This window comes from Carcharodon carcharias (assembly GCF_017639515.1).
Source record: "Carcharodon carcharias isolate sCarCar2 chromosome 38 unlocalized genomic scaffold, sCarCar2.pri SUPER_38_unloc_1, whole genome shotgun sequence".
Taxonomy (NCBI): Eukaryota; Metazoa; Chordata; class Chondrichthyes; order Lamniformes; family Lamnidae; genus Carcharodon; species Carcharodon carcharias.
The window spans coordinates 2775169-2788311 of NW_024470775.1; the positions used below are offsets into that span (position 1 = coordinate 2775169).

General features: G+C 41.6%; 1 non-coding gene across 1 annotated transcript; it reads left to right on the forward strand.

The window, feature by feature from the left end:
* The first annotated feature begins 363 nt into the window (after positions 1-363).
* Positions 364-607, forward strand: LOC121274771. Its single transcript, XR_005942301.1, has one exon. It is a non-coding gene; the product is annotated as a small nucleolar RNA SNORA53 (small nucleolar RNA).
* Positions 608-13143: the final 12536 nt, after the last annotated feature.

Genomic DNA, 13143 nt, shown 5'->3' on the forward strand with positions numbered 1-13143 from the left:
TTGGATGCGTCCTGAAACGCAAATCGGTGGTGAACACCTAAAATTTCCCCACTTCTTCTCCTGGCGGTTATGGCTGATTGAGTTTCCTCGAATCATTCTGATCGAAATTCGTAACGATTTGATACCCAACATCGCCCTGTGGGTCAATGATTTCCTGCCGTCACTATCCACTATGGGATCTACCCGTTTCTCATTACAATGTAGCCCCTTCAATTGTATTGACCACAAACATCATTCGAATGTTCGCAGTTTCACTTCAACAAGGTGCCTTTCAGAAGGAGAGCGACTGACGTAAACTGTTTGTTCAATGACTGAAACTAATTGATTTCTTTAGGGGACAAGAATGCGCTCATGGGGCTTTTTCTGCTGTCTACATAACAGTTCTCTGATTGTCACAGCCTTGCTGGCAGATCTCTGCACCTTGGTGTTGGGTTCTCCAGTGGGCTGGCAGGTGACATTCATCAACTTGTGGTTGTGCAGTCGAATGTACTTGAGTCATTGGCAATTTAAAGTAATATAACTGCACAGTAGCCGCTCAGTTCTGATGTGAACAATCTGTTACGCCCGTCTGTTGCTGCCATCAGGACTTTGCTGCTGTGTGGACACGTTTATCAAAATCCATCCGGTATAAATATTGCAATTAAATCAAATATGGGTCCGTGTACCTCTTTCAACAGGAGTTAGCGCTTCTCACCGAGGATATAGGTTGTTGTACTTCATCAGTTACTGGCCATTTACAAACACATTCTCGAAGCTCTCGTTTTACAATATATGTTTAGTAACAAGCTCTCGGACTAACAATATAAATTTCTGTCCTTTTTTCATTTATGGATGAGGACAACGCTGGCAAGGTCAGCATTAATTGCCCATCACTAATTCTCCTTGTGAAGTGGGTGGTGAGCTGCTGCGCTCTTTGTTGTGTAGTTACTTACACGGTATTGTTAGCGGGGTGGGAGTTGGGGAGGGATCCATTAATTTGACACAGACACTGTGAAGGAACGGCGATATTTTTCTGAACCAGGGTGATGAGTGGCTTGGAGAGGAACGGTCAGCTAGTAGCGTTCCCATGTTCATGTTGCCTTTGTCTTTCTAGATATTCACGGCCGTGGGTTTGATGAGTTAACTAAAGGGCTTCATGTTAGCCAAAGGTAACAACTTTTCTCTGTTCACTGCTATGAATGCTGCGGTGCCGGTTTTACCCTCGTGGTCCAGATTAATTATTGCGGCACTTTCTTGCGAAGCTCCCGTGATTTTAACGTGTTTCTCTTATTTTCCTGAACTGAATTTAAAGTCAAGAGGGTTTCTACGTTTCAGCTCACACGTTCATTCAATCTTGTGCATCCATCTCTGCAGGAAAGACGCCTCCTCATAACAATGGGAGAACTGATACTTCTGCAGATTGAAGGCATTTACTATCCAATTCTCGCGGCTATTGGTGTTCCTGGTAAGAGACTAAATACAATCATTACACGTATAAATGGATGCTGACGTTCTTCTGCAACGCTGGTTCCAATAACATGGATATGTTTATTTACTGCTGGGGAGTCATCAAAGCAGCGATGTATGTTTAAACTTAACGTTAACAGATTTCTTCCTGTTGCTGTGTCTTTCACTCCTTAGTTTCCACTGCTGATACCATATTCTTGCTTTACGGAATGTCTACAATAATTATCATTATCAAGTGCAAACCGAGTTTGAACTGATAGAAAACACAATCTGTGAAGATTTGTGCAGAGGCAATTTCGCATTCTGCACAATTCTGCTTGAAATACTGAAGCCTTTGCTATTGAATTTCATTCGTTTTCCATATTTAAAGGAACGGAATCCATGTCAAATCACATACTAATTACCATAACGATGCTTTTATAAATCTGTATGCAGAGAGAATATCTGGAAGTCTGGTGGAAACAGATCACTCTGTGTGCTGAAGACATTCCGATGTTTTAGTCACTGGTCGATTGAAATACATGCATTTCTAGAGCCTCATTTGTCGACCACATTAATGAATTTAAATGAAGTGCACTGAAGCATGCAAAAGGTGACAGGCAATTTTGGGTCGGGAACCTTTCACTAGCCGGCAGTTGACAATGACCAGATGATCCTTTTTAGCAGAGGTTTAAATACTGGACAGGACGCAAGGGGCTACGACAATGTTGTTCGGCAAAATAGTGGCCTGGATTCTTTGACGTTTGCCCTGTGAATCGATTTGACATCTCTTCTTAAAGTTATTACATCCAATGGTGCAGAAGTACTTCACTACGGCAATGGAGCATTAGCGATAATTTTGTTCTCCATTACTGACGGCGGATGTAAGTAGTCAGAGATCTATCTCAGCACGCAGATTGCTAACTGAGACATAAGTGGTCCGATTTTGGAACACCTATGCTCCCTGAGTAGTTATATGGTTCTCATTATTCTGCGACTTTCAATTTCTAGCCCTGCCCTTCATGCTGTTGTATACCTTGCTTCAAAATCTAACTGATTTAAAATGAGAATTGGAGTGGTTGATACTAAGCATTGTGGGACTCCCCTGTGCCGTTTAGAAAATCGTATTGCTGCGTTACATGGTGGCGCATACAGAGGGACAGAGGAGCATAGAAAATACGAGTAGAAGTTTACCATTTGGCCGCAGGAGGGGGCTCCACTACTCAAGCAAATCATGGCTGAAATTATGCCTCCACGACATTCCATGCACTATCTCATATCTTTGTATGCATTTATTACTGAGAAATCGGTTCATCGGCACTTTCAACAAACTCAATGACTGCCCATCTGCCGGGGTTGCAGATCTTAATTTCGAACATTTACCCCTCCCTGAGCGTTGAAATTCGTCCTCATCTCAGTTCTAAATGCACACCTCGTATACTGATATTGTTATACCTGGTTTTAGACGCACCCGCCAGGGGAAACATCAATCAAAAATCTGCTCCACCGAAACTTATAAGAAAGGTTAATGCTTCAGTGAGATCACCTCCCATTTATCAATGTTCCAGGAAGCAGAGGACGAATCTTTTCAATGTCTCCACATAAGACAATCCCAACTATATCCCCATAATCCAAGAATTAAACTGTGGAACATTCCTTGTCGCAGAGCTACAACAACACCTAATGAAATCTACACCAAAGGAGCAAAATAGAATGCTTGACCGGCACCAAAAACATCAACATGAACACTCCACATGAAAATTGCAAAGCTGGGGATACACTGGGCTTGTTTTAGAAGTTATGGTTGTGCACAAATCAACTTCAGCTGATTGTCCACAGTGCCTCGTCAATGCCCCCTTTTGAGTTCTTTATCAAGGTGAAACCTACCCCCATTTAGCACAATGGTTGTCTCACACAATAAGATGGAGGGAAGCCCCAATAGGAAGGCGGAATTTGTCTGCACCAGGACCGTGCCCTGGTCAATCCTGTCAATAATTGAATGGACCGATGGATGTGGTGGGTAGATTGGTGGAGCGAATTCAATTAGGTTTTTGACTCTGGTTGTTGCACTGACCACCTGCCAAAATCCCAGTCTAGCATTTACCTTTTTGACTCTACCAGCTCGGCCATTATTGGAGTTACCGATCCTCTCTTACTCACAGACATCGAAGTCCCCGACATAAAGCATTTTTTTTCTTGTCATTCACCAAAACGTCGGCCATTAATGATCATTGATTCATCCGCTGAGGGGAACAGCAGGTCATCACGAGGAGCGGATGTTCATTGCCCATATATTACGTGATGTCATGAGATTTCATTTAAGTACCACGTGCTCTCAGGTCCATGGAAAATGGTGCACAATGAAAGTGCTCCAAAATGGTATTTAGGAAAACATTAATGCAATTGAGCGATACCGAGTATTTGGATGGATAGTTCAACTTTTACATAAGATTATTTCTCTCAGATGTTTGCTGATGAATCATATGAACTTGAAAAGCAGTAGGAGTACTTATTATTTTAAGGATAAACAGCTTGAATAATTGAGTTCACGGAATGATTGCAAATGAAGCGATCTGCTTTGACCTGGATTAAGTCAATATCCTTGAATTATATTGGAGCATAAATCATCTAGGCAGGTGTAGTGTCTCCCATCACACTCATGATGTGTGCACGTTAGATGGAGGAAAACATTTTGAGAGTCAAAGTGTGCGATGAGATTCTGACTTGCCCTTCTAATCAATGTTTCTTGTCAATGGTGTTTCCAAGGATGTTGAAAATGGGGGCTTCATTTAATGCCATTAAATTTCAAGGGCATTTTGTAAGATATTCTTCTGGTTCAGGTAGACATTGCCTGTCAATTGTGATAGGCGAATGTTACTTGTCATTTTACAGCAGAAGTTTGGGTATTGCCCAGGTCTTGATGGACATGGCACAGATTTAATCAGCAGCTCTTGTGTCGCGGATTATGCTGTACATTGCACAATGATAAGCAGACACAACCCCTTCCCAATATCCCACCCCCTCCCCACTACACCAAATCTCCTTCTGTGTTTAAAAAGGAGAGACGTTAATTGATGCAGCAGCTTAAGATGGTTGGGCGCAGAACACTGCCCTGAGGCTCTCTTCCAGTGATGTCATGCGGCTGAGATCATTCGCCTGCAAAACAAACGAAAAAAAAGAAAAAATATATACTTTTTGCTTGGTAAGACTCCAGGCAATGGGGATGTTGCCCCTTCTTCTTATTGATTACAATTCGCATAGCCTTCCTTGATACATTGTGTGACAAATGTTGTCTTGATATAAAACACAGCCTCACCTCATGAGTGCAGCATGTTTTACTACATTTGGACTAAGGCGAACCGAGAGCTGTAGCACGCACGATGCAAAAAGTGAGTGTCACTGAGCGGTTTGCTGCCGAGTACTTGGCGATTGAAAGCATTGCCCAGGAGTATGTTCATCATTTTGAAATGATGAAGTGTAGGCAGACGGGGCTGTAATTAGATTCATTGGATTTGTCGTGTTTATTTTTTGTGGATAGGCATATCTGTGAAATTGTTCACATTTTCGCATGGATGCCAATATTTAAGATGCACCATTCCAGCTTCGGTAGGAAGGCTTATTCAGGAGCAATTATCTCCCGTACTATTGGCATTATCTAAAAGGACCCATAGCCTCTGCATCATTCAATTCCTTCAGTCATTCCATAGATTAAAGTGCTGAGAATCACATTGTATGAAGACTGGCATCTGTGATGCTTGTCCTCCGTGGAGGAGGCCGGGATGGTTCATCCACCCGTCACTTCAGGGTGAATATGGCTGCAAATTCTTCAGCCATGTATATGCACTGGTCTGCTGTGCTCCACAGTCATTGCCGCTGCCGATATTGGTGGAAGCCATCCAAAAGTGAGGTGAAGAATTTCCCACCACCATTCACGGCGACAGTGACAGGACTTCAGAGCGGAGTTTTCGTTAAGTTTCAGCGGGATCAATGAGCTCTTTCTTTCTCATGCTGATTACGTTTTTTGCTTGCAAGTAGACCTGTCTTGCAATTGGCGTGGGTTAGCCGTTTTGTTAGGTATGATTGCTACTGCTGTGGACATATAACAGTAATGTTCCTTCATTTGTGCATTTAACCTCGAAAGCCTGGAAGGACAAGAGCAGAAGAGGAATGGGAACACTCTTCACTACAAATTCCTTTCCAAGTCACACACCAAGCTGACATGGCGATGCATCACCGTTGGATGACGGTCACTGGATCAAAACCTGGAAATCCTTCGCTCGTAGCATTGTGTCTGAAGCAGCTGCACATGGACTGCAACACTAGAAAACCCTTACCTTCAAGGAGAATTAGTGAAAACTGAAATAAATGTGCTAATCTTGTAAATATATCCAAATAGAGTAAAATGTTGCATGATGACGAATCTATGCATATTGATGTCCTTTTTGCATTGTAATGACGGCCCAGGCTGTTTATTTTGTTCCAACTCAACAAAGATTAACTAAAAATGCAGGATTAAATGTAAATTATTTCGGAGAACACTGGCCCTAACTGAGAAAGTATATTTTAAATTCACTTCGGAATATCGAAATATTTAACAAAAGGTTTGGATGGAATTTTCGTCCTCCAATGCACTCCCCCTGCCCCACCCCCTCACCCACCAAAACGCCCAATCCCCACTACACAATCCGCTCATAATTGACGAGTCTGCATGAAGATCAATGACGTGCATCGGTTATAATGACGTCACGTACATAAATCTCCCAGTTGCACATGGAGAACGGGAGGGACCATCTTTTACAAGTTGCTAATTAGCAAGTTATTGAGTTTATGAACCACACAATCACATGTTTTCTTGACTTGTGCTTTGCACTTGGCATGGCCCAGACGAGAGAAAAAAATGTTGCTGGGTAGTTACCATCAGGCGAGAATTGCGCGGAAGAGAGTTTCTGCCTCCGGGACCATGATTAAATGCAGCAACCGTTTGTGCCTGGGAAGGTGGAAGCGCCTTCATGTTTACTTTTCACATTTTTGTTTCTTGCCTGAGCTTTCAACATAAAATATTTGTGGAAAAACAGTTTCTGAGAGCAGGTGGTCTTGAGCTTGCAGCCATAACGACTTTCCATTCACAACATTACACTCTGCCGCACGATGTTCAGGCTTTCACTGCCGATTTCACGTGGACCCCAATTGCATCACTCGTTGCCTACTCCCCGATAAGGAATTTAATGAGTTGTGGAGCGCGAGATGGTCTCAGGGAGGGTGAGTAGGAAAAGGGCTATTTTTACATTTCTCCAATTTCACGCTGCCGAAAACAGTAAAATCCTGGCCGCTGTCTACTAATTGTAATGTTTTTTTTTTATGGTCTTAATCACGATTAGCGTTTTGAACCTGCACCGGAGTATCTGTGTCACTTCTCTAGTATAACTGCTGCTGCACAAACACAATGCAGTGGATTGCACTCAGTGGTGCGTTCGCCAGAACATTCGCACATTCAGTGAAATGAATTATCCCTTAAGTATCAGTTTTGCATGTAAAACATGCCAAAGAATATTGTTATTTTGTACTTATATTGCGAATAGAACATTGTTGTGAAAGTTATATGGATTTTGGACCGTGGAGAAAACGCCCTCGCTCTGTAGTTCTTCAAACTCGGGTGTTTGCAGTAAAGATACCAAGAGGCACATAAACCAAAGTCCACTGCACCTGCTCCATGTTCCTTTTCACAAACAGCATATCAATAACAGGGCAGAAGCAGATTGCAGTTGCAGAGAGCAATGGGTTATTCTGGGGCATATATACATAGTCATGTCTCTAGTTTATTTAGCAGGGTATTATGTTGTGAACATATTTGATGTCTGTATACTTAATTTGCTAGCTAAACATAGAATAATGGTTTGGATAATTCATTACCTCATTCGGTAGATAATGAGTGGTTCATCCCTGAGGCATTTCAACGTTTACTTCGGAGGAATATTCTGGGAATATAATGGTAATTTATTGGACACTATTTCAGATAATTAATTTATTTAAACTCTGGCTGCTTCGATATATATAATTGTTCAAATTACGGTATTGTTTTAAGTGTTTCCTTATTTACTGCGCTGGCCGGTACAGTTTCAAGTGCTGATATTTTGGCTAAACATCTTTTTATAATTCACAATACCGTACAGATAATTATGTCTCTCAGTTTAAATGCTTATCATTGTAGGAATATGAATATTAGGTTTGCTCAAATAATAAAAGTCATCGGGTAAATGAAGGTTATTTTTCATTTTGACATATATTTAAGCTGCAATTGTCTCAAAAAATCTTTGAATTCTAATGCTTCCACCCTGTCCAGTGCAGCCTACAAGGTCAAGAGAAACTCAAACTTTATTTTTTATCCATTTCCTGGCGTTTTCAAAGCTGTCATCCCAAATTAAAACTTTTCCCTGGGAACCTGCGTAAGAATATCACCTTGTACTGATTGTCATTGTACAGCCACTGCGATGACGAATGTGTAAACTTGCATTCGGCCTCATCTATGCTGGTCTTTTAGGTAGCTCAGTGACCAATTTTTGGTCCTCTGTTTTTACTATTCCATCTTTACCCTCACAATCGTTCAGAGAACGTTCGTGTCCGTGGGCAATATTATACTTCAAGCTGTAAGTGATGTTGCACAGTGACACTTCCCAGTACTTATCACATCTATAGACCACCAGCACGCTTTGCACTACTACCTCTTCCAGAGTATATGCTAAATGGCCCAGATTCTCTTTTGCGCATCGATTTTCCATTTCACATTGTCTCAATAGACATGGATTGACGCTTTACATCTCCCACTTACCTTTTAATATTCACCATGCCCTGCCGTTTGTGTGCATTCAAATTGTCCAGGTCACATTTGCCCCCAGCAATTTCAAGCGTTATTTGACAATGTTTGCACTGTTTACATTGAAGATGTTCCTTTCAAAAGAAGAATTATCAACTGATGTTTTTTTCTTCCACATGCACCTTCACTTGTTCCAGTTAACATTTAGTACATGGACGCCTCAAAAAGCTGACTGTGCATATTTAGGTCAATTGCACGATTCTTTGCTGCAACAGGAAAAAAAAAAAAGCATGTCCATCTGTGTTGTATATCTCCGGCTCTCTCTATCCCTCCCCTACAGTTAATGTTGTCGCGATTGTAATTCTTTCCCGAGGAAAGTGTGGCCTCTCCAAATGTATTACCCACTATATGATCGCCATGGCAACGGCGGATCTTCTGGTTGCTTGTGCTGAAGCCATTCTGAAGAATACGCTGGATATTTACTTCCCTGATTTATTCTTGACCAAGAGCACCGTGTGCCAACTAAAGTTGACACTGTTCAATGTAGTCATATTAGCCTCAGTCTGGTTCACAGTGGTGTTCATCTTCGATCGTTTTGTTGTCATATGTTGTAAGAAGCTGCGAAAACAGTATTGCACGGAGACAACAGCAGTAGCTGTCATATCAATGGTGAGTGTGTTGAGTTGTTTGATAAACATTCCCTGGTACTTTGCGTATGAACCAGCGTATATAATGGACAATGTAAATCGTGGTTGTGTCCTTAAACAGGCATTTTTCATTTCTGCCGAATGGGTTGTATTTGATTTGTTCACTCTTAGCTTGACCCCATGTGTTCCATTCTTTCTAATTCTGTTGCTAAACGTTTTGAAAGCTAGATGTATTTTGGCAGCCAACAAAGTTCGCAGGGGTCTCCACGGTTGCAGCAATGGAGAACATCACAAGGATTCTGTAATTGAAAGCCGAAGAAGGTCCATTATTTTGCTCTTCAGTATAACTGGCAGCTTTATACTGCTCTGTCCAGCTCCACTTATATATCTTATCTCTCTGCGTGCAACAATCACATCGAATTCTGACACAAGTGAGCTTAAGTCAGTTGGATTCATGCTTGGGGTCATCAGTTCCTGCACAAATACATTCATTTATATGCTGACACGGGCTAAGTTTAGGGAGGAAATGAAGAACGGAATGCAGTACCATGCAAAACTGTGCGTAAAGCTATGCAAAATAGAGCTGAAGACGCATTGACCTTCACAGGAGGACATAGACGTTTTGCCCTGAATGTACTCATGTTAGAAAAATGCTTGTAACAACATTTAATATCCTACTAAAATGCTCTTTTCTAATATAATTTCAATTTAACTCCATTTCACAGGATACTGTAATCAATTGTGAATTGTATGTTGTGAAAATAAGAATAAAACAATTAATAATGAAAGTACTGAAGAGCCCCTGTTAACGTTGCAGAGTTTGAAAGGATGAATTGTGATGCCAGATTCTGACACCCTTGCATACATTCGAACAGTTGTTCTTATCAAGAAGAGAACACCCAAAACGTCACCAGCTGGATCACAATAACTCGACAAATGTAACATATACAAACATGAGAAATTTCCTACAACATCTATTCTGGGCCAAATAATACATAGGGGGATTTTTCAGAGCAAGTTTCATTAAGTCTGCCCCCCTCCAAATATCGAACAGTTGCGCAATGAGCTGATTCTCAGAGTTCCATATACCTCACATGATTAAAACAAGGAAGGCCTGGTCATCATTTGTTTCATGAGAGGACAGGAATTGGCGCAATTAATCACTCATTCCCACGATCCATATGGCTGTGATACGGCTCCATATATTTTATTCAAAACTGCTAAGTCCTATTCGCCTTTGCTTCATTTGAAAGCGCAAATAGCTCATACTTGTTATTTCACAATTAATGCGGCTACCACCTTCCCACATGCTCATTCACATCACTCTCTGTTTCATGTTATCTGGTCCTTTCACACACACAGCCACCAAATGGCTGTTATCATAATTCCCGAAGTTTTCTTATGTTTAACTTGATATCCACTTATCAATATAGTTAGTGACACTTCAACCAGGTATCTGCACGAATTCCGAGCCAAAAAACGTCCGGTCACACATGGTCCTAGCATCAACTTCCTTATTTGTATACCTTACACATATTGAATGTGAAAAAATGTAATGTGATTCTTCTTGTCGCATAATCTTTTCATGTACATAACTTAAATGCCATTGGTAGAATGCAACCACAGACGAGCAACAGCACAGAAGCAGATCATTTGGACCGTCCTTTACTTATTGTCTTTTTGAAGGAAGGTCCGGCCGGCAGCCACTCCTCAGGCTGTTCCCTGTTATCTGGGTCATTCACTTTTCTCAGATATTAATACACAATCCGCTTGACGATTTCTAATTAACCACTCTAATTACCCAGTAAAATGATTGGCCAGAACAACTGCCAATTAAAGCAGTATTAAATAGAAAACTACAACAGCTGTCCTTGAATAAATTAACATTAAAAACAAGAATGAGTTGGTCATTGCATGAGGGGCATAGCAGGCAAGAAGTGCAACTATTGCCAATCTTTAATTGCTCTGACAGCAAAGCATACGTGATCCGTCTTTTCTAGCAGCTACAGTGTTTCTGATATCTTTGCACTGGCTGCTTAGGCCCTGAATTACTAAATGCCCACACCGCCGGTCAGCTAGCACTCTTTTTTAAATGTTTGTTCTGCCGTTTTGGCACGTGCACTTTCTAAATAGACACGTCGCCTGCTCAGCTCCCAGTCCTTTTAGTTCCTGAGAGAACCTGACTTCCTCAGGGTAGTGCCCGAGGCTCAAAGATATTTAGCTCCCTCATCAATGCCCTTCTCTCCATCTTCAGGTCGGAAAAAGGGGGTGTTCGCTGACGATTGTGAAATGTTCAATACAGTTCGGGACTCCTGATTTAAGGAGGTTGTCCATGGCCAAATGCAGCATGTTCAGGCTTTGGTTGACAATTAGCAAAGGACATTCACACCATACAGGTAGCAGGCAATGACTATCTCCAAAAGAGAAAATCAATCCATCGCCCGCTAACATTCAATGGCATTACCTTCACCGAAAGCCACACTATCAGCATTGTTACGGTTATCATTGACCAGAAACAGAACTGGGTTGGCCATATAAACACAACGTCTACAACTGCAGTTCAGATGCAAGAAATCCTGCGGTGTGTAACACATCTCCTTGCTCCATAATTTCTTTCCACCAAATACAAGGCCCAAGGTAGAATTGTGATGGTGTACACTCCATTTGCATGGATGTGGTCAGCTCCAATAGCAGTCAAGAAGCATGAACAATCAGCAGTTGATTAACAGCACATCAATAAACCTTGACTCCATCCACCACTGACGAAAAATAGCAGCATTGTGTACTATCTGCAAGGTGCACAGCAGGGGTTCTCTTAGTCACCTTAGACATTACCGTCCAAACCGATGACCCCAACCATCTAGAAGGATAACGGGTAGCGGGTGCATGGGAACACAACAATCTGAAGTTCCACTCCAAGCTACTCACCAGCCTGTTTTGAAAAGGTATTCCTGTTTCTTAATTGTTGTTGCTTCAAATTCCAGGAACTCCCTCCCTAAAAGCACAATGGGTTTAGGATTACCGGAGGGACTGCTACATTGAATAAGGTAGCTTAGCACCGTCTTCTAAAGGGTACTTACGTCTGGGTAATAAATGCTGTGCGATCTATTGACGCCAAGACCCCCGCAATGAATAATAAAACATTATCATTGTTTCTTTAGCTGCACAGCTATGGCGCTTCCCATGTCTCCAGTCAGATAGCTCTGTTCTACTAAAGTCAAATCACTGTTGCAGCTAATACTTCCTGCTTCATTTAAAACTATGCTCTAACTATTTAGCTCCCGCAACTTTATAGATCTTTGCTCTGGGGGAAGAGTACCGTCTACTTTCCAATGTGTGTTTTGATTATCTAGCTCCCACTATTTTCTAACTCTGTTATGGGGGAACAGCCTCTTTCTAAACTGTGTTTCGACTCTTCTTTCGCTCTTTTTAAATCTCTCCTGTGGCAGCTCAGCTCCCGCTCATTTTACATTTCTGCCTTGGCGCCTCAACTCTCCCTCTTTTTTAAAATATCACCTGTTCGTGTTCAGCTCCCCGCTCTCTCTAAATCTCAGCTCTCAAGGTTCAGCTGCAGCACTAAAAGAATAATTACACCTGCCCTGACTGCCAAGATCTAGCCGGGAATTTGAGATTGTTGATGTTAATTAAGAATGATCACTGTTTGTAACACCATGCCTTACAACAAGAACATGTTTGAACAAATTAATTGCATTTTGATATCACAGCAGAGAAGAGTAATGAAGAGAATACATAGTGAAGATGATTTTGAGATATTATTTGACAACTTATAACAGATAAGGCTGCTTAAGAAAATTTAGGCTCATTAAAGAGGACAAAAGCACGGGTTGAGGAAAGGAAGGGATCGCTTTCCAATTACATCCAATTCAGTAATGCACAGAAAACAGACACTGTAGACGTTTTGTTTCAATCTGGATGATGGTGGCCAGTGGTGTTCCCAACGAATCCGGGTTTGTGATATTTTTGCTCGATATAAACCAGTTGGATCTTGGAATACAGCAAAACTTCTGAAAATGTGTTAGTTATGCACAAATGTTGGGAGTTAACCGGTGACGATGATACGAATCTGCTGCATTAAGACATGGAGGGACGAGCAAAATAGGCAGGAGATTAGCAGATGCAATTTAATATATTGCAATGTAACATAATTCAGTTTGGAAGAAGGTGTAGCGTGGGGAAATAGAGATGGAATGTCACTGTCCTAAAGAATGTGATAGAATGGAGGGACCAAGGTGCATGTGC